General features: G+C 36.7%; 1 long non-coding RNA gene across 1 annotated transcript in view; it reads right to left on the bottom strand.

Annotated features, from left to right (window-relative positions):
* Positions 1-1,608: 1,608 nt before the first annotated feature.
* The window catches only part of LOC116630075, a 140,157-nt gene continuing 122,045 nt past the window's right edge, over positions 1,609-19,720 (bottom strand). The window contains exon 4 of the long non-coding RNA XR_004298873.1: positions 1,609-1,678. This is a non-coding gene — a long non-coding RNA (uncharacterized LOC116630075). The remainder of the gene's footprint in view (positions 1,679-19,720) is intronic.

Here is a 19,720-nt window from a genome sequence, read left to right as displayed (position 1 = left end):
CACAATGGCCCCAGTGGCTTGTCACGCTCAACAGCAACCATCTGCATATCCCACTGGGATTATAAAGGAATACCTGGATACAAGAGCCTCCTGCACAAGAGCCAAGGAAGTTTGAGACCTGCCATCACAGAACCTTCTTTGGCCTACTTACACCATGCCACTATTTTACTCTGTAGTCGTCCTGTGTTGGGTGCGGTTGTCTTGCAAGGTTGTCTCCTCCTAGAATGCTGAACAGGAAGCAGGGCAAACTCTTGAAGCTCCTCTGCTTTCAGGTTTTGTCATTATTTATCCGGGTGTTCATTCTTGAGGGTGTAGTCAGGACCATCAAGTCAGACCTCATGCCCTCCTTCCTCCTCTTCTTCTTTTCTGGAGGAAGGATTCTATTTTCTCTTCCTTTCTCTGGGAACTCATCGTTTGTCTTACCCTCCCCTTTCTTGAGGTGGTATTCTCCTCCTCTTTCCCAATTGGAGGAAGTCACGAATAAGGGCTTCTACTACGCAATCAGAACTTGGAGATTTTAAGAAAAGGACAACCAGTGATTAAATTGCAGGATCTAATCTCCTTATTTGTGTCAATTTGTTTTTGTTTTTGTTTTTGTTAATGACACAACTTGCCATTTACTGAGTACCTGTGATATTCAGGTACAACGTAGGACTTTTATTAACGATATATTTAACTCTCTCAGTACCCCTAAAAGGTAGGTGTTATGATTCCTGTTTTATTCGTGACAAAACTGAAGCTCAAAGAAGCAAAGTAAATATCTAGGATCTGAACCTGAGTCTATTTGAATTCAAGGCCAAAGCTTCGTTCACTTTCCCATTGCCACTCTTTGCATTTTATTCATAAAGGTGTGAAAACTATAGCAAAAAAAAAGGAAAATCTACAGTTTAAAATGTTCTGTTGACTTAATACATGGAAACTCTATGTCATTTTTAAGTATTTTTGTATAACCCATCATTATAATCCTGTTTTACTATTTTTCTCCAGTAAAGATAAGTGAAGACAAAGTGCTTTGACCTCTGCAGTGTGTCACCAGATAAATCCAGAGTTATCACTACTTAACGTTGTTTTTATATTCACTGAATGTGAATTACCATAGTATAGAACATTTCTCATGTTTAAATTTTTGTGAAAACTAGTGTATATGGTTTTAAGTCAAAGCCTTGACATTAACCATCTGATGACAAGAAATAAATCTGTTCTCTGTAATCATAATCAGCCCTGCTAAGCACTTCTTACAAATCTGCCCCAATGCACTCTAAGAATGCCTACCTAATAGTAAATGATTGCCTGAGGCAGATATAAAAGTTTTCCCCCCACACAATAAGGATTTGCTATTTCCTGTGGTAATACAAACCTCTCATCTATCTTTCCATTTTTCCTTTTTTTCTTTTTAATTTTCTCTCCCAGCTCTAAAACTATTTTATTCCTTCCCCTCAAGCATGTGTTTATCTCTTTATTTTTAAATATTGCAGCTTTCTAACATCTGTCTCTAGGGCAGCATAATCTTACTGATGAAATATTCCATGTTTTCCTTGAGCCCTTGTCAATATGTCTTCGTGTTAACAGCTTAGCAGATGGAGAAGCAGAAGGAGTAGCCTCAGCTTACCTGAATGATTTCTCTCCAGCACCAGGCACGTTACTGTCTGTAGTAACTTGATGATAGGAATTGGAGTAACTGGAAAATAAGAAATGATATCTGCCTTTTGCAGTGTTATTTACTAAAACTATTGGCTGCTTTTCTTTGTGACCATTATATCCTTTTCCCCAGTCTCCTACCAGGAGAAAGCAGAATTACAGCAACCCCTCTAGTTTGGACTGTACCACTTCAGATAATGAAAGTAAAATAGACAATAATACTAATATTGCTTTAGGCATAAATTAACATGTTCCCAAGTGGTTCCAGAGTAATAACGGTGATTTAGCAGCAGCAGTAGCTTTCTGTAACACTGAAATTGTGGGAACCTGTGACACTGCTGTTTGTAATAACATTGTTCTTTTTACATAGGACAAATTATTGGGGTTTTTTGTTTTTTGTTTTTTTAATGGGCTGCCTGCTTTTTACTGAAGTACAATCCTGGAAAGGCTAAAGCAAGGCTTTGAAGCAAGGATGTAGGATAGTAACCTACTATCCTAAGGATAGTAGGATAGAACACCCTTGTACTAGCTGGAGAGAATGACCCCCACCCTCTCCTTTACTTGCAGCTTTAAAGAAACTGTTGGGTGGGCTCAGGACTGTCAGAAAATTATTCAGAAATATTAATTATCAAGATGAAGAGTTTTCTTTGGCTGCGAGAGAGAAACTTGTGAATGAAGCCTGTGAGTTATCTAGTTGGAATTTGTGTGATTTTCCCTCTGGAAATGAGAACAAGGGGCAGGAGATGATCATCTAAAATAAAAATAATGAGGTGTGTGGATGTGTGGGAAAAGTAGGGAGTGGTGCTGGAAGTTAGTTCAAAGCTGGGGAAATTTGGAAAGGATCAGGACTCTGAAATAGCTGAAGGGAAGTTTTCTCAAATTTTTACGTGCAGATGAGTCATCTTGGGGATCATGTTAAAAATGCAGATTTTGTTTCAGTGGGTCTGGGGTGGGGCCTGAGTGTCTGCATTTCTAACCATTCCTAAACAGCACTGATGTTGCTGGTCTAGGAACCACACTTTGCCTAGTAAGGTTCTTAAAGCTCATCTCCAACCTGTAACTAAGTCCAAAACACCTGTGATTAGCCCTTGGGTCAGTTTGGATTAGACACTATAAATAATTCAGAAGCCCATTCTTAAATACAAAGTCACACAAATCCTGTTTGTTTTTGGAATTTTGTTACATAGGGCTGATGACCTAATAATTTCAGTAAAAATTCCAGATATATTTCATCAAAATGTATACAACCAAAAAATTTATATATACAGTATATGAAATGTATTGATAATAATTGACATTACATCTTCTGTTAGTGTTTTGATGTTAATATTTCCTTACCTTTGATATCCAAACAAGTAAATAGTATATGAGATTTTTAAAAATTTCACTTTTCATTATCATTCAATTTATTGTGTTCATTGGTCCACAGATTACCCCAGACACTAATAATTTTTTCCATGCTGACATCTGACACAGAATTTGAAAATGAACACAACCTTTTGTTTTGTTTTAAATTGGAGCATCAGACATCAGATCTTTATGTGGAGGTGGTGTGGGAAACCCTTTCAAGAGAGGTTTTTTTGTTCAGGGATAAGAATTTCTAGCCCAGGAGTTCTCAACCTACGCATCCAAGTCACCCAGGTGCTATGTTAAAGATGCAGCTCAGATTGACTCCAGCTCAAATTTTTTCACATACTGCTATCTGAAAATCACTGACTAGTAGAAAGTGTTGAATTCCTTATAAAGGTAATTTGAAGGGCACTTTTGCCATGGTGATACTCTCCAGATTTAAATTAATTTGTCATAAGAAGCAGAAAACTCAGAGAAGTTATAACACATTTTTGTTTATTATAAAACATATATGGGAATGATTGAGTGGTATATGGGAACTCTGAATGTTCTGCTCATTCTTCTGTAAACAAAACTGCTCTAAAATGGCCATTAATTAGAAAATAAAATATACACAGAATTTTACATAAGTGTGGTAATTTTATATATGTAGATGATTATACATGTATTTTACATAAATGTGATTATGTCATGTGTGTTATTTTTAGGGTGTTTTTTTGTCATTAATTGCCCCCCCCCGTCCTTTCCCCTATCCACCCACATCCCTTTCCCTAGCATGCTAACATAGTTTTATCCTGTATTTTCCTCCAAGTTCTTGTAAAGCAAACAATAGCTATAATTTAGCTGTTGTGATGTATAGCACAAGCTTGAAGAGTGAGAAAGCTCACATATCACACTGAAGTGTTCTTAATTTGTTTCTAAAACAAAAAGCTCAAATAATGCAAGTCCAGTTAAGAACCAGATACCAGGCCAGTCTGGAATCCCATGCCCTTCTACTCATGTTTCATTAGTTCCTCATATCCCATCATCATTTGGGTGTTCTAAGTTAGAACTTGTATTAACAGTACTCAGCCAAAACCAATGAAACAGACCAAGTGACTTATCAAGATCCTTCTTTATACTTTTTTTAGACATGAATGCTTCTTTGAAATCTTAAAATTGATACAGTTCATTTCCTTGAAGCACACTTGAAGGGTTATTTAAACACCATGTTTCCTTATATGGACATAGGAATTACTTTTTGTGAATTTCTGGGGGGAAAAGTTCTTTCATTATAAATCATACATATATTGCTTTCCTACCCAAATTTAGATAGATTTTGCACTTTAGGAGTGGGGTCATCACCTCAACTGCATATTATAAAAGCTTACCTAGAGAACATAGTCTTTAGCAAGTTGAACAATTTTCACAAGAGGTGGTTTAATAGAGTGGGAAATCACACACGTCAGAGTCCAAAGGCTTAACTTTTAATCCTAGTTTGGCTTATTACTACCTGGATATCCTCTGGCATGTCAATTTCCTCATTTGTAAAATAGAGATAAAAATAACTTCCATGCCTTCAGGGTTATTGTGTAATGAGGTAGTATAAGAAAAACTGCATTGTAATTTGTAAGAACACATGTAAATGCTATTGCTAACTAACACTTCTACTTCCAGAGATTTTTTTTTTAAATATTTATTATTTTTTTAAAGATTTTACTTATTCATCAGAGACAGAAAGAGAGGCAGAGGGAGAAGCAGGCTCCCCGCTGAGCAGGGAGCCCGATGCGGGACTCGATCCCAGGACCCTGGGATCACGACCTGAGCCAAAGGCAGACGCTTAACCATTTGAGCCACCCAGGCACCCACTTCCAGAGATTTTTATCCCCACGTTCAAACTGGTGCAAAATAACATTGATCATTCATTTTTTTTTTTTCCTTCCTAGCCATCCAGAAGAAAATCAGTGCTTTGGCAATGATGAATGTGTAATGTATGTGAGTATTTCAAGAGTGATGAAGGGAGTGGATTCCTATAAATGTAGGAAATTAACTGTATATTCATTTAAAAGCAAAAGGGGCTTAATAAAATTGTTTATCTCTTGTTCTCTATGACCTGAGCATTCATATGTAGTAAGATTATTCATGTAAATCAAACTGTACTTGCCTCCCATTTGCATGGTTTTGAGGAAAAGAGACACACACACACATACACACAGTGACCAAAGTTTTCACATACTCAAAAGCTTCAGTAAACCGGTAGTGCATTAGGGCAAGCATCTGGTTGATTTTCCATGCCAGAGCCCTAAGCAAGGTATTAAGTCCCACAGTCCCTACTTTTTTACTGAAAGCAGATACAAAAGCTAAAGTTTGTTAAATAATAGATGTTATAAAGAATCTTGAAAATTATGGACTCCCTCATATAAGGAGGTTTCTAGGAAGCAAATATTTCTAATTTCCCCTTGGCATACAAGACATTTTGTGTCCTGGAACAGTGTACCCTACTTAAAAGATTCCTGATGAGTGAGAGGTAAACCTTTCTTTTGTAAAGTGGAAGAAAGATTAGTGTGAAGGAAAGGTAAGAAAGAACCAACACCACAGGAGTGCTTTTAGGCAGATCGGTCTAGGAAGATGTACATTGGAAGTTGAGGATACAGATTTTAAGTCCCTTAAAATTACCCTTGCCTGTGTATCCCTTGTGAAGCACTCCTCAGTATGAAAAGCAACGATTTGTGGTATATTTTCCAGCACTTCATACATGTTCTTAATTTTATTTTCTTCCTTAAAATTGAGGGTCTGGGGCAAGGGTTCAGTTAGTTTATATCCAGTAAGCATCTTAGGCTAAAGTGTCACAGCTTTTGTGGGCCTAATTGATTAGTATCTTTATCTCAACTGCCTTAAGTTAATGTGTAGTAGTATTGTATAGTGCTTAAGCTCACATATTGTAGGTTATACCTGGAGTTATACTCTGAGGCACCTGCTTTAGAAGTATTTAAATAATTCCATATACTCTGTTTTGTAAGGATGGCAACCTATCAAAGACTAAACCCTTCCCAGGCACCTGAAATAACCTGAAATAATAATTTGTCAGCTAATGATAAACATCAAAATTCAGAGAAAATCAGTTTAAGAGTAATAGTGTATAATAATGGAAGAAATGGTCAGCTGTTAGAAAGTCCAAAATTCTTCATGAAATTTGTTTTAGGTCCTCTATTATCCTTGTCCAAAAAAAAATATATATATATAAATCATTTTTTAATAACTGATTGCAATCCTATTTGCAAAATGAGAGGGAGTAGTTTCAGAATAAAGAAAGAAGGCTGCATTTACAGTTTAAATTTTTGTATACCAGTAAAATTGTAGTTGGAAAACATTTGGGTCAGTTTCGCTAAAAAACAGAAGTTCTTGTTTTTGATGAGGAAAAAGCATAAATAGGGGCTTATCTTAGAATGTAAAGCTTTTAGAATCACCCTGTAATTCATGGCTTATCCCTGGGAATTCAAAGCTTTATAAATTATAAACCTTTTCCAGGACATGGTACACACTGTCTTATGTCAGATAGGGCTAGGCTAAGCCAAGGGCATAAATGAATTTTCACTTCTTTGCCCTGAATTCTTCTTCCATCCCTGATACTCAGTATTCTATTATTCTTTTCTGGGCTTAAATTATACACCCCTTGCCTAGTCTAGAATTCCTTCAAAATAATTCACATTCTTAGATAGTATTTTCAATTTTGTCCCCTTCTGTTCCTACTTCCCATAAATAAATAAGCAAATAGATAGTTGCAGATCCCACATCATAGCTGGTAATAAGCAGTTTTTTAAAAAAAATTCACACTAAATTATTAATAACTGGCAGGCTTGATCCTTTAAAGAATATACGTGTATTTAATTCAAATGAATCTCTGATTGGTGGGATAAACCTGCTTTGTTAGTATCATTCTCATCTGGTCACTTGAAAGATCTAAATTGGGACTCCAAGGGGGGTGTCCTGGCCATCTTGGGCCACAGTTTTCAAAAGAAAGGAAGAATGCATTTCCTGTCTCTGAGCAAATGAAGGGATAGGGTACTAAGTAAGCAATGTTTGTTTTTGAAGCTCCAAAACTTTTTTTCTACATCTTTTCTCTAGTTCTTTCTATTCTTTCTCCCATTATCTTCAATAAAGTCGCAATTTCTACATCCATAAAATAGGAATAATTGTAGGATTTCTGTAAGGACTGCAAAATTGTTGTAAGGGTTAAATCAGAAAATTCATGTAAATTACCCAGCTCAATATTAAGAAAATATTAGGTGCATAATAAATACTGGTTCCAGCTACTTCCCTTCCAATTAGTAAGTAAACATTTTAGTAAGACTGATAATTCCAATTTAGGATTATATGTTTGAATACCATTTTATGCAAAAAGAGTACTCAGTGATCATAAGCTGTTTCTGTCTGCCTGGTCTTTCTTTTCCATTCTCCTCTTATTTATCTCTGAGTGTGCCCAGGCAATAGCAGGTGCTCAAGTAAAAGCATGATCGAATGAAAAGGAAGGGTTCACAGATGAGGAGTAATTGAGCCAATGAAAAAATTATAACAAATCCCACTTTATATCAAATAATGGTAGAACAAGAGTCCTTTACAATCAATCAATCTTATTTTAAGAAGAAAACACTCCAGTGCAGTTTTATGCCAATACTGTTTTCAAATCTAAAAGCCAAATAATATTATCCTAACATTTCCTTGCACAAAACATAAAAATAGGTACAAATGACTAAGAACACTTATCAAATCTCTTAATCAAGATGTGTTTTTCCAAATATAATAGCAAAAATTCATTTAAAGTAAGAAAGCATGATTATCAGTGAAAACCAGGACATTGCAAACCCGATTTGCACTTTGGAAGTAAAATTAAGTTAATATTTGAAATGTTTTTAAAATACCACAGTAAAATGTGTTTTTTATAGGTGTTTCTTTATGCTTTTGAAAGGGAAAAAAATGGCTAAAGTACTGTTTCATTCTTTGTGCAGAACAAAGTCTGTTTTGTCTATTAAAAAAAATAATAAATGAGCAATGATTTCCAAGAAATCATCTTGACCAGCATTAATGACTAGTTTGGTAGTTAACAGCCTGAGGCATAGCCAGAGGCCATTAAGGCTCTTGGGGGGGAAAAAAGGTTGGGGGATTGTGGTTTACCAGTAATTAACTATAGGTATGAATCAAAACTTCCTAAGAAAAGAGATAAAAGTTACTTTGGATGATTCTATCAGTGTTTACCTTTTCATTAACCCCTCCCCCACCTATTTTAATAAATAGGAAAAGAGGATGCTGCCATCATTTCACAAACCAGGTTGGATTGGAAATAATTCATTTAATGAAATGAGGACACTCAGGGGACCAATTAATGCCTTTTCAAGCTTAGACTATACAACTATAAGAACCAGTAAAAAAAAAAAAAAAAAAAGAAAAAAACCCTCAGTCTAACACATTAGTTGATTGTTGGTGAATTGAAACTCAATCATGAGATCATAAGGATTTTTTGGAGCTTCCCTCCCCCCAGTTTTTAATCCTATCTCAATAAAGGTAAATACATAAGGATTATAAATAAACAAATCTGAAGTAATATAGATTGGGGGAACCTCAAGAGGGTCAGGAGATAATGAAGATTATACCTCAATATTGGGATTATGATGTTAGTTCTTTATTTCAATAAAAGTGGATAGAGATCTTTCATATCAGGGACAGGGCTTAGCTGTAAGGACAAAGTAATCTTCTGGGAATTATGCATACAGGCTTGACATCATTTTTATTGGATGGCTGATGAACTGGAAAACTCCAGGATAGCCAGGCTTTAATTTGTAATCTTAATTTTCATATAAATCGGTGCATTTCAGGGGGAGGGAGTAGGGGATGTGGGGGGGGCCTTTGACGCTTGCTAGCCTTGTGGTAATAAGACAGTGCTGAAACGCAAGCTGCAGTACTAACTCATCCAGTATCTGATTCTGTCTTTTCCTCTATCCATCTGTCTTCCATCTTTACATCTATCATTTAAAGAAATTTACAACCTGCAAATACCAGAGAAGCTAATGTTAGTGCAATCTTCCCTCCACCTCCTCTTGGAATGATCTATAGTAATCTACTTATCATAGACGTGCACACTATAATGTAAAATAATTTAGTCTTCACCCAGGAAAATGACTGCAATTGTTTTGCAAGTATGAATTCATAAGGGCTTTTTCCCCCTCCTTTTTATCTTTTTAAAAGGCTATAGGACTTGAGAATATACTAGTCTCCCTTCATAAAACAATTATCATGGTGTCTCCCATACATACTTTTATATCCATAGGATTACAGAGGGGCAAAGTTATCAAACTAGAACATAGTAGTGATTTATTGGGTCATACAACAACTTGGCCCTACAACAACTTGGCCCATGTATTTCCAATATAGAATGCAGATGCCCTTCACATTGTAAAAGAAGGTGATTGCCAGTGAATGGAATATTTTAGAACTATATCGATAAAACATAATTTTTTCTCTAGATTGTTTTAGCCTCTTACATAAGTAAAATTGAATCTTCATGAAAAATTATTCTAATCAAAGAACATTTGAGTTGAATCAACCATAGAAAACAATATACAAAGGTGAAATGATTTCTTCACAAGCACATATTTTCTCTCTCCCTTTCAAATGCTTCTATAGCTTTGCAATTTAAATTTTTTCTGTTGGCCTTTTGTTATTTTTCCATTTTAATTCCTCATCCAAAATTAGTATGTCTTGCCATTGACCACTTTCTATATGCCTTCTGTTGCAGAAATGCTGACACATAAGTCTTGTCTCTGTTTAGGCTGGAATGGTACTACAAATCTTAATCAACTAATTAATCCAACCATCCATTTATCCACTGTGTCAAGCACCGTATAGAGTGGCAGGTATACTCAGAGGGTACACAGTGTTTTACTTAAAGAAGTTCATGACTTACTGGGGAGTTAGACTTAAAATCAGAAAACCCCAAGAAGTCTTCCAGGAAGAAGTGATATTGGAGCTGAGACTTAAAGACAAAAAGAGGTTAGCTAAGCAAAAATAGTGATGGAGATAAAAAATGGGGTGGAATAACATTTGTAAAGGCAGAGCACATGAAAGAGAATTTGGCACATAATGCAGGAGTGAAGTTGACAAGGGTTTACAAAAATGTATGAGTTTAGTGAGGTATAACTTGATAAATGGTAGAACCTCAAAGGAAAAGATATTGATACAATGAAGGTATTAATCTTTAATATCCATTGGCATTTAGGTGAATAACTCCAATGATTGGAAACTCATTACAATAAAGATAGCTGAATTTATTTGCAAAATTCTAATATTTAGGAAATTCTCAATATTCTAATTTTATAGAATTAGAAAACATATATAGCTATCCATTCTAGTTCTTGAACCACATGGACTATGATTAATCTTCCTTTCATATTAATATCCTTGGAATATTTGAAGATGCTTATGAAGTCCTTCAATGGTCGGTTGCTTAAAATGTTCCTTATCTATAATAGTTTTCACAACTTTTAACATTTTTATTTCTCTTCTCCAGATAAGCTCCAGATTTGTTCCTTTTAAGGTGTGGCATCTGGGACTGAAAGTAATAGTCTGTGTTTAGCATGACCCGTAGAGAGCAGAGAGGTAATATCCAACAACCTTTTTCTCATCACTGTATTTCTATTATTATGCCTAGAATGAATGAAATTTTTTGAGCAGACTTATATTAATAATTATTATACAGAACTTTTATTCAACTAAAATGCTAAAGTCCTTGCCGTGTCTGCTCCCATTTAGTCACATCTCTGCTGTGCTCTGTTACTATAGATCGGTTTTTAAAGAAAAATCCAGAGTATTACTTATATCCTTATTTAAGTTCATTACTCTAATTCATCCCTCCCCATATAACAAGTACCAAGAAGTCTTACCTATGCTACAGTATAAAATTTGCCAGAATAGGTGAATGGAATATTATTATTGTTAAAATAATTTATTAGTAATTAAACACAAGGGATTGAAGACATACAATACCCAATGAATATAAACAGAGTAAAGTAGCTCTTAAGTTCAATAAGTACAAATATTTAAATATTCAGATATTTCTCTTTATTCCTTAACCACTAAGTAGTAGATAGTGGGTAGATCCATTCAGAATTAAAAGTAGTTTATTCATTGGCATACTCTTCCTCAATATATATAGCAAAGATGTATAAAATGTAAGGAACAATAACCAAAACAACTTAGCCAGGCTCAAGAGTAAGATGAATATCTTTGTGGACCAGAAACTCAAAGGACATGAGTGTCATGAGCCACAGGTCTGGAAGCAGGTAGTAATAGACAAGCATCCAGTGGGATGATAGGAAATTAAAAGGTCCCAGGGAAATCAGGGAACTGGAGTTAGTATCTCTTAATAAAAGGCTGAAAAGGGGGTGCAGGGGTGGCTCAGTCAGTTGAGCATGAGACTCTTGATTTTAGCTCAAGTCATGCTCTCAGGGTCATGAGATCGAGCCCTGAGTCGGGCTTGCAGTCAGCATGGAGTCTGCTTGGATTTCTCTCTCTCCCTCTCCCTCTACCCCTCCTCCCTGCTTGTGTGCTCATTCTCTCAACTAAATAAGTAAATAAAATCATTAAAAAAAAAAAGTAAAAGGTAAAAAAAAAAGTGTTGCCAACTTGGTGGTTCAGATAACAGATTTATAGGGAGTTGAGTGGTGGGGAAGGATATAGTCTAATGCCTAGAACTAAGCCTAGCCAGTTGACATATACGAATGCCCTGGCAGCAGAAAGGAGTAGGCCAGGTTGTAGTCTTGTGGACTATGGATCTGTGTGGAGGCAGCTTCATTACTATCAGATCATTAGGAAGACAAGAATAAACAAAAATTTAATATAAACAACAAGAGTAACAAACAGAACTTGAATTCCCTCTAGAAAAAAATACAAATATATAAAATAGCATAATAAATAGAATTGGATGATCAGACTGAATTCATACACATAAAAATTTTTGGCCATATATTGCTTACAGGAAACATATCTAAACTATGTGTTGTAAAGCCTATTTCTCTAGTAACCCCAATACTTGCTCAATAGTTTCTTGTACGGAGTGTCCATATTGTCAAGGATGGAAGCTATGTATGGTCTCAACATAACTTTTTCTCTCAGCAAGGCTGGTCTGACTACCACCACTGCTGAGTGCCCAACATGTTTGCAAGTCCACACTGGATCCCTTCTCTCATGGAGGATATAACAGTTTGCCTTTATAGAAAAATAAACTTATTCTGGATATGGATTTCCCTCTCAGTCTACAACACTTCTCCAATACCATTATTTGTGAACTTTAAGAACACCTTTTTCATTGCCCTATAATGCTGCACAAGCAAGGAACCTTGGGCAAGAAACCTATTTTATAGCTAAGGAAATGTAGCAATGGGGCATGCCCATGGAATCACTGGTTTTACCCTATGTCCCATCTTCTAGAAATGGCTGGTATAAAACAGTGGAACTGAAAGTTCAGTGGCATTCAACCTTGAGAGTTTGGGAAACTTTCTGTAAGGAGCAGCATATACCTTAAACCAGGTGCTAGTGTATAGTGTTATGTCTCCAATAGTCAGAATATATTGGTTTGAGAGCTAGGGGTGGAGGTGGTAGTGGTCCTTATCTATACCTAATAACCTACTTAGTTTTTGCTTCCCAACTTGATAATCTTGGTTCAGTGGGTTTAGTGGTCCTGGTATTCTAGAGAGGAATACTTTATCAGGTCTATTAAATTGGAAGCTGTGACTGTCCCTGGCCATTTTTGGTTCCTCATGCTTCTGAACCGGCAAACCATTTTGACCAGGATAATTGATGCCATTTCCTGGAAGGAAACTTGTGTTGTTGTTATACACTTGCACAAAGAAGACTATGTCTGGAATCCAGGAGTTTCACCAAGACACATCATAGTACTCTCTTGTTTAAAAGTAGTGGCCAAAAACTGCCATAACCTAATAACTCAGATCCTACAAGCATTAAGGTTTGTTCATCTTACTAGGTAAAGCACTTATCAGCGAGGGTCAGCAGAGGGAAAGGAGAGATAGAATAAGTGTGTTTTTGTGTGGCAGTGATACCCTGCTCTATTCCATGGAAGGCTGACCTCTATGAATTCCCTTAACTAGATTCCCTCCCCCCTTCCGGTTTCTGGTTAGGATGGGTCAATGAAACCAAGTGGAAAGAGAAAAATTGAACAAGATACCTACTCCTCAGCACCCCTTTTTCAGCCACAGTTTTTAAATTTGATTTCCTCTATCTATGGCTCCAACTCTTGTCCAGCAGACACTCTGCCATGAGTGCTTCTTTCTTCATATTCTGGTCATAGTTCTCTCCACTTTCTCCTTCAGACACAGAGATGGAAATTAACGTCTTCCTGATGTTTGCTACCTCATCCCTTATTGATCTCTTTTTTTCTTCTCAGGCCTTTATAAACAGACCTTCAGTAAACCCTCTTAAATCACCCTTTTTGAGTGTGCCATCTGTTTCCTGATAGTACCAAAATCAATCCACCTTTACATCTCCAGATATCCGTGTATCTCTATTAATTTACTTACCTGCTTTAAATAATATCTCTATCCGTTTGTGAAAAAAAGAGGTCAGCACATTTATTCCACCTCTTGCTGCTCATCTCAGGATATATAATTTCTATTTCTCTAGGTTTTTAACATTTACATTCTAATTTTTACAATAATTCTCATACTAGTCTTGATCTTAGTTCCAGGAATTCAATTCACACATCAATCCTTTTGCCAGTTTCTCCATTCATCAAAGGAAGGCTGAAGTTAAAAAGAACTCTAAAAACTATATTCTGAGTTCCTCTATGTTCAAAAATGTTGCCTTTATGTTGAGTTGCAGTTTGGGTATAAAGATTCTTGAATCAGTCTTTTTTCAAGGACTTAATTGGCATTGATTGTTCCATAGTTAACTTTGAGTATTGATAGAAGTCTGAGGCTATCCTGCATTTTTTTTCCTCCTTAAGTGTCTTAATCTTTCTATCTGGATGTAGAATATATATAAATATATATTGAAACTATGAGATTTTACTAGGATGAATTTTTGTTTTGATCATTCTGTGTAATTTTTTTTTCTTAGATATGCCATATGCATCCCATCTGTAGATTCAAGTCTTTTATTTTTGGTAAGCTGTATTGAATTGTATCTTTAAGTATTTGTTTGGTTACATTATTTTGGTTCTCTTTGTCCATGATACTGATTTGCCTATCTTCCATATCCATTATTTTCTCTCTTGCCTTTTCAAACTATTTTAATTTCATTTTACATATTTTCTAATTCTCATCCTTAATTGTGCCTCTGTTCAGAAGGCACAATTTTCCTTTGTGCTGCCTCCAATCTGGCTCATTTTTATAGTATTTAATTTTTTCCCCTTCTATTTCATTGCTCAGCTTTGCCATTTTTCATCATTTTATCAGTTAGGATTTTTGCAGAAAAGAGATGGCACAGTCAGATTGAAGAAAATTACTAAAGGGACTTTTACAAAGGTGAAGGCAGAATGTGGGGAACTGTCAAAGATTAGTGCAGTACCCCCGTTGGCCACGCCCAACTAGAAGCTAGAAAAGGGAACCTTTTGAGGTAGTTCAGAGCTCAGCTTCCTGGGACACAGAGGGGTGGACAAGGGTGGGGAATATATCTGGAGGGGCATTTTTCCTGAGCTCTTATATCTCTACTATGTCCTTTTATTTTTTCAGTTATGATTGTCTCATTAAGAGTTTTTTTGTTTTGTTTTGTTTTGTTTTACTAATTCTTGATTACCTATGTGGTTATAATTTTTACTTTCTCCATGGTATATTTTTCTTGTTGAAGTTTCTTCACCTGTTATTTGTTTTTCCTGTTTCTTTACCTCTTTTTTCCCTTTGTAACAGCTTTATTTGGAGTCTGTGCTGGTTCCTGTTAGCATTATCATTTGGAGTCTGTGCTGGTTCCTGTTAGCATTATCATTCACCTTTCAAATGAGTAGCCTTCCCATTAGCCCTTTGAGGAAGGTTTTGGTGGAAGAATGGTTAAAGCTGTGTTGTAGGCTCCCAGCAGTTCTGCTTATGACAGAGTTGCCTGTGTAAGCTATTTTAGGTTTTACATCTTCCCTGCTAACAAACTGCAGCACTGTTAGTAATATAAAGTATCCTCCTCCTCTTTCCTACAAGCAGAGTTACTTTCTGCAGTCATGGATTGTTCATGTGATTCCTCCATCAACCCTGACTTCCAGGCATCCAAAGATATTCTCTATTCCCATTGTTGCAAATAAATATCTATTATTTTATATTTCAGTGGAACATATTTGAGAGATTTGTGTTGAGCTTTTCTTGAGCTCTGTCACTACGCAAGTCCTCTTTTCACATGTTTTTCTGTCCCAGTTGGCCTTTTATTGTTTTTGGCTGTTAACTTTTTTCCTACTTTATTGTTATTGTTTTGAGATTTCATGTATCTCCCAGTTCTATCAGAGATCAAATTTGCATTAATTTTTCCTCCTTATTCTTTTTTGGCTTTTGGATGATTTCTTATAAAAGAAGGGGACAATTCATAGACCTCACTCCATCATGCTCAAAGCAGAAATCACATATAACCTTTTGATCTTCTAATAACCACATATATAAAGAACACATAAGGCTCATATTCTACCATGTGAAAGAAAAAATCCCTGGCCAAAGCTAAAAATGCATAACTCATTACACATAAGAACATTTTCCAAATGCTGGGTATGTCTAAATGACTCTGGTTTATTTTCCTCATGGTTTAGAGGTGTTTTCATTTTTCAAAGACAAATAATCTGTTCCCAAGCCTGTTTTTCTTTGTTTGGGTTCGGAAGTCTTCCTAGATGCACAGTCCTACGAAATGTCAAAATACTACCTTCAGAGTAGAAAATAGATTCTTCCAATCATATCTTATCCTCTTATCCTCCAAAGCTCCCAATTTGCCAGTGAAGTAACATGAAAGTTGATATAGATATATTCTGTGGATCATAATCCCAATTGGTTGGCACACTCATCTCTTAAACAGTTCTGTCAACTTGGATTTATCTTCATGGAAGGCATATAAAGCATCGTTTACATAAATAACATGGAGCTTTGAGTTGGACAAATATCAGGGATGAGTAACTGCCCTGGAGTAGACCTATTAAATCAATCACTGGGGCTCAGACAATCAGAAAAGCATTGACTATAGCCATACAAAACCTGATCACAACATAATCTTCCTCGGCTTCTTGATGAAGTAACAAAATATGCCGTGCTCATTGAACAGCTGCTTTCATAAGGAGAGCAATAATGAAAAAAATCTCCCAGAACCTTCAGTACTTGCACATGGAAACAAGATTTCCAGTGAGAAAATTAAAATGCCAACAAGATTTATACTTACCTATGTAGATGTCCCGTGGTCTTAAACATGTTCCATTACTTTTACAGTGCAAGAACGAGAAACAATGTCATTTTTTCAAGTACTGTTATTGAAATAAAAGTAAATAGGCATGGTTCCTATTATGTACTGAATTATGTCCCCCCAGAATTCATATTTTGACGTTCTAACCTATAGTACCTTCGAATGTGACTCTATTTAGACGCAGGATGTTTAAGGAGGTAATTAAGCTAAAATGAGAGTTGGCTCTAATCAATATGACTGAGCCCTAATCTTTATAAGAAGATGAGAACATGGGCAAACACCAAGGGAAGACAATGTGAAGATGCCCATCCACAAGCCAAGGAGAGACCTTAGAACAAACTAGTGCTGCCAATACCTCTATCTTCTCTAGCCTCCAGAATTGTGAGAAAATAAATCTGTGTTGTTTAAGCTACCCGGTCTGTGGTTCTTTGTTACGGCAGCCCTAGCAAACTAGTACAGTTCTCTTTCTCTTTTAAAGGCAAATAAGGAAATGAAGATAGAAAGGCTCAAAGTTAAGTCATTTCTACCTTGCTTAGACAAAATTCTGACACTTGGTGTAAACATCCAGGTTTTCTTCTTTTTTTATTTTTTTTATTTTTATTTTTTTAAAGATTTTATTTATTTATTTGAGAGAGAGAGAATGAGAGAGAGCACATGAGAGGGGGGAGGGTCAGAGGGAGAAGCAGACTCCCTGCTGAGCAGGGAGCCCGATGCGGGACTCGATCCAGGGACTCCAGGATCATGACCTGAGCCGAAGGCAGTCGCTTAACCAACTGAGCCACCCAGGTGCCCGGTTTTCTTCTTTTTTTAAAAGATTTTATTTATTTATTTGAGAGAGAGAGAGTGAGCAGGAGCAGAGTTGGGGGGGGGAAGAGGGAGAAGCAGGCTCCCCGCTGGGCAGGGAACCTGACCTGGGGCTCAATCCCAGGACCCCAAGATCATGACCTGAGCCAAAGGCAGTCACTTAACCGGCTGAGCCACCCAGGTGCCCCAACATCCAGGTTTTCAATGGTTACTTAAAGAAATCAGTGTTCCTTTAATTGCTAAAACTTTGGTTTGTGAATATTCTATAACATCATCTCTGTTAAGAGTGAAGTGTCACATAGCTAGTTGGAAAGGGGCTTGCCAGAGCTGCATAAAGAAAGCATGAAAGCATAATCCCCATAGAAACATCCGTTTTTACAAGTGAGTTAACTCTGAAGAAGTAAACATATAAGTAGTATCTGCGAATTGATTTCAAAGTGGGTATAAAGAAGAAATATTTGTAAATTAGTAAGGGGAAAATGATGAAAAATAGCTTTTCAAGGATTATAGAGTTAAACTATTTCAGATTATTTTAATAGTACCTACAAAATGAGCAAAAGAAGCCTAGTTTGAGGTCTCTTATTAAGGTGACATTTTTTTTTCTTCCCCATACATTCTATCCCTTTAAGGGTCCTTATAGCGAATAAGTAAATGCTTCCTATCAATGAGAGCAGGATGTGAAATAAAGCCTTTGGGGACCACAACATCACTCACATGAAACAAACATGTGTTGGCATCATACTCAGGTGCACACCTTAGGAAGAAAGCCCTGTTCACTTGATCCATGTTGGCTTTTCTGGGGCATGTGAGCAATTTTCAAATCATTTTAGGTACAAACTCTACTAAATCTAGATCTCAGAACACTCAAAATGAACTAATGACCATGTGAGTATAGCAGTGGTAATGTTTTACTTTGGGAAATATATGGAATATAAGCAGAATTTTTAAAGAGCAGTTTGATGGAACACCTGGGTGGCTTAGTCAGTTAAGCGACTGCCTTCAGCTCAGGTCATGATCCTGGGGTCCTGGAATCGAGTCCCACATCAGGCTCCTTGCTCAGCAGGGAGCCTGCTTCTCCCTCTGCCTGCCATTCCCCCTGCTTGTGCTCTCACTCTCTCTCTGTCTCTGGCAAATAAGTAAAATCTTAAAAAAATTTAAAAAAATAAAAAGCAGTTTGATAATAATGGCTTTTTTTCCCCAAGATTTCTTATTGAATCTTTAAGATTCATGTAAAGCATTTTTCCCAGTTATTAAGCACCACTTCATTTCACCACTTCACTTCATGCATGTTGGGGGAGGGGGTTTCTATTTGAAGATAAACCACAGCTGGTAGCATGGACCTATCTGGTCACGTGTCCGATGTTATCCAGAGAAGACATGGGTCAGTCCCAGTAGTAGTCTCTACATAAAGAACCAAAGAATGTCCTCGGAAAGAAAGAATTCAGCCCACGAGGAGAGGCCACTCCTGCTATGACGGAGATGAGGTACCGCTGCCAGTGTGGTGGCCGTTTCTTAGTGCAGCATATGGGAGATGTGAGCTAGCGGAGGGAGAAAGAAAAGTAGGCTCTTTATTCCTGCTTCTACACTATTGTCTGTTTCTTGCCACCTGAGGCCTGGGCTGTAAGTATTCACCTTTTTATTGACAGTGCTTTTAATTTGCACCCAAGCAGGTTATATTACAGTGAAAGGCTTAGAATGGGTTCCTAAATCATTTGGTTTGCCCGAAGCCAGCTTTCCTTGGTCACTCCCTAAGTTTTGGTGTTGTGCTGAGTTCAAGTCCCTCATCACAAACCTTCTAGGGAGTAGGACCATATAAGAATCCCAAACCAGGATATTTTTGAGAATGAAATAGGGCACTAAAAGTAGTTAAAATTTTATAATTTCTTTTTTTTCCCAACACCTAGTTTTTATTTTTTTTATTTTTATTTTTAACATATAATGTATTACTTGTTTCAGGGGTATAGGTCTGTGATTCATCAGTCTTACACAATTCACAGCGCTCACCATAGCACATACCCTCCCCAATGTCTATCACCCAGCCACCCCATCCCTCCCACCACCCTCCACTCCAGCAACCTTCAGTTTGTTTCCTCAGATTAAGAGTCTCTTATGGTTTGTCTCCCTCTCTGGTTTCATCTTGTTTCATTTTTCCCTCCCTTCCCCTATGATCCTCTGTCTTGTTCCTCAAATTCCTCATATCAGTGAGATCATATGATGCTTGTCTTTCTGATTGACTTATTTTGCTTAGCATAATACCCTCTAATTCCATCCACATCATTGCAAATGGCAAGATTTCATTTTTTGATGGCTGTGTAATATTCCAGTGTGTGTGTGTGTGTGTGTGTGTGTGTGTACACACCACATCTTCTTTATCCATTCATCTATTGATGAACATCTAGGCTCTTTCCATAGTTTGGCTATTGTGGACATTGCTGCTATAAACATTGGGGTGCATGTGCCCCTTTGGATCACTACATTTGTATCTTTGGGGTAAATACCCAGTAGTGCAATTGTTGGGTCGTAGGTT

The sequence above is a fragment of the Phoca vitulina genome, unplaced genomic scaffold (assembly GCF_004348235.1).
Source record: "Phoca vitulina isolate PV1807 unplaced genomic scaffold, GSC_HSeal_1.0 scaffold3, whole genome shotgun sequence".
NCBI classification, from domain to species: Eukaryota; Metazoa; Chordata; class Mammalia; order Carnivora; family Phocidae; genus Phoca; species Phoca vitulina.
Note: the sequence above shows the minus strand (reverse complement) of the source record. Positions and strands in the feature narration are given on the sequence as shown.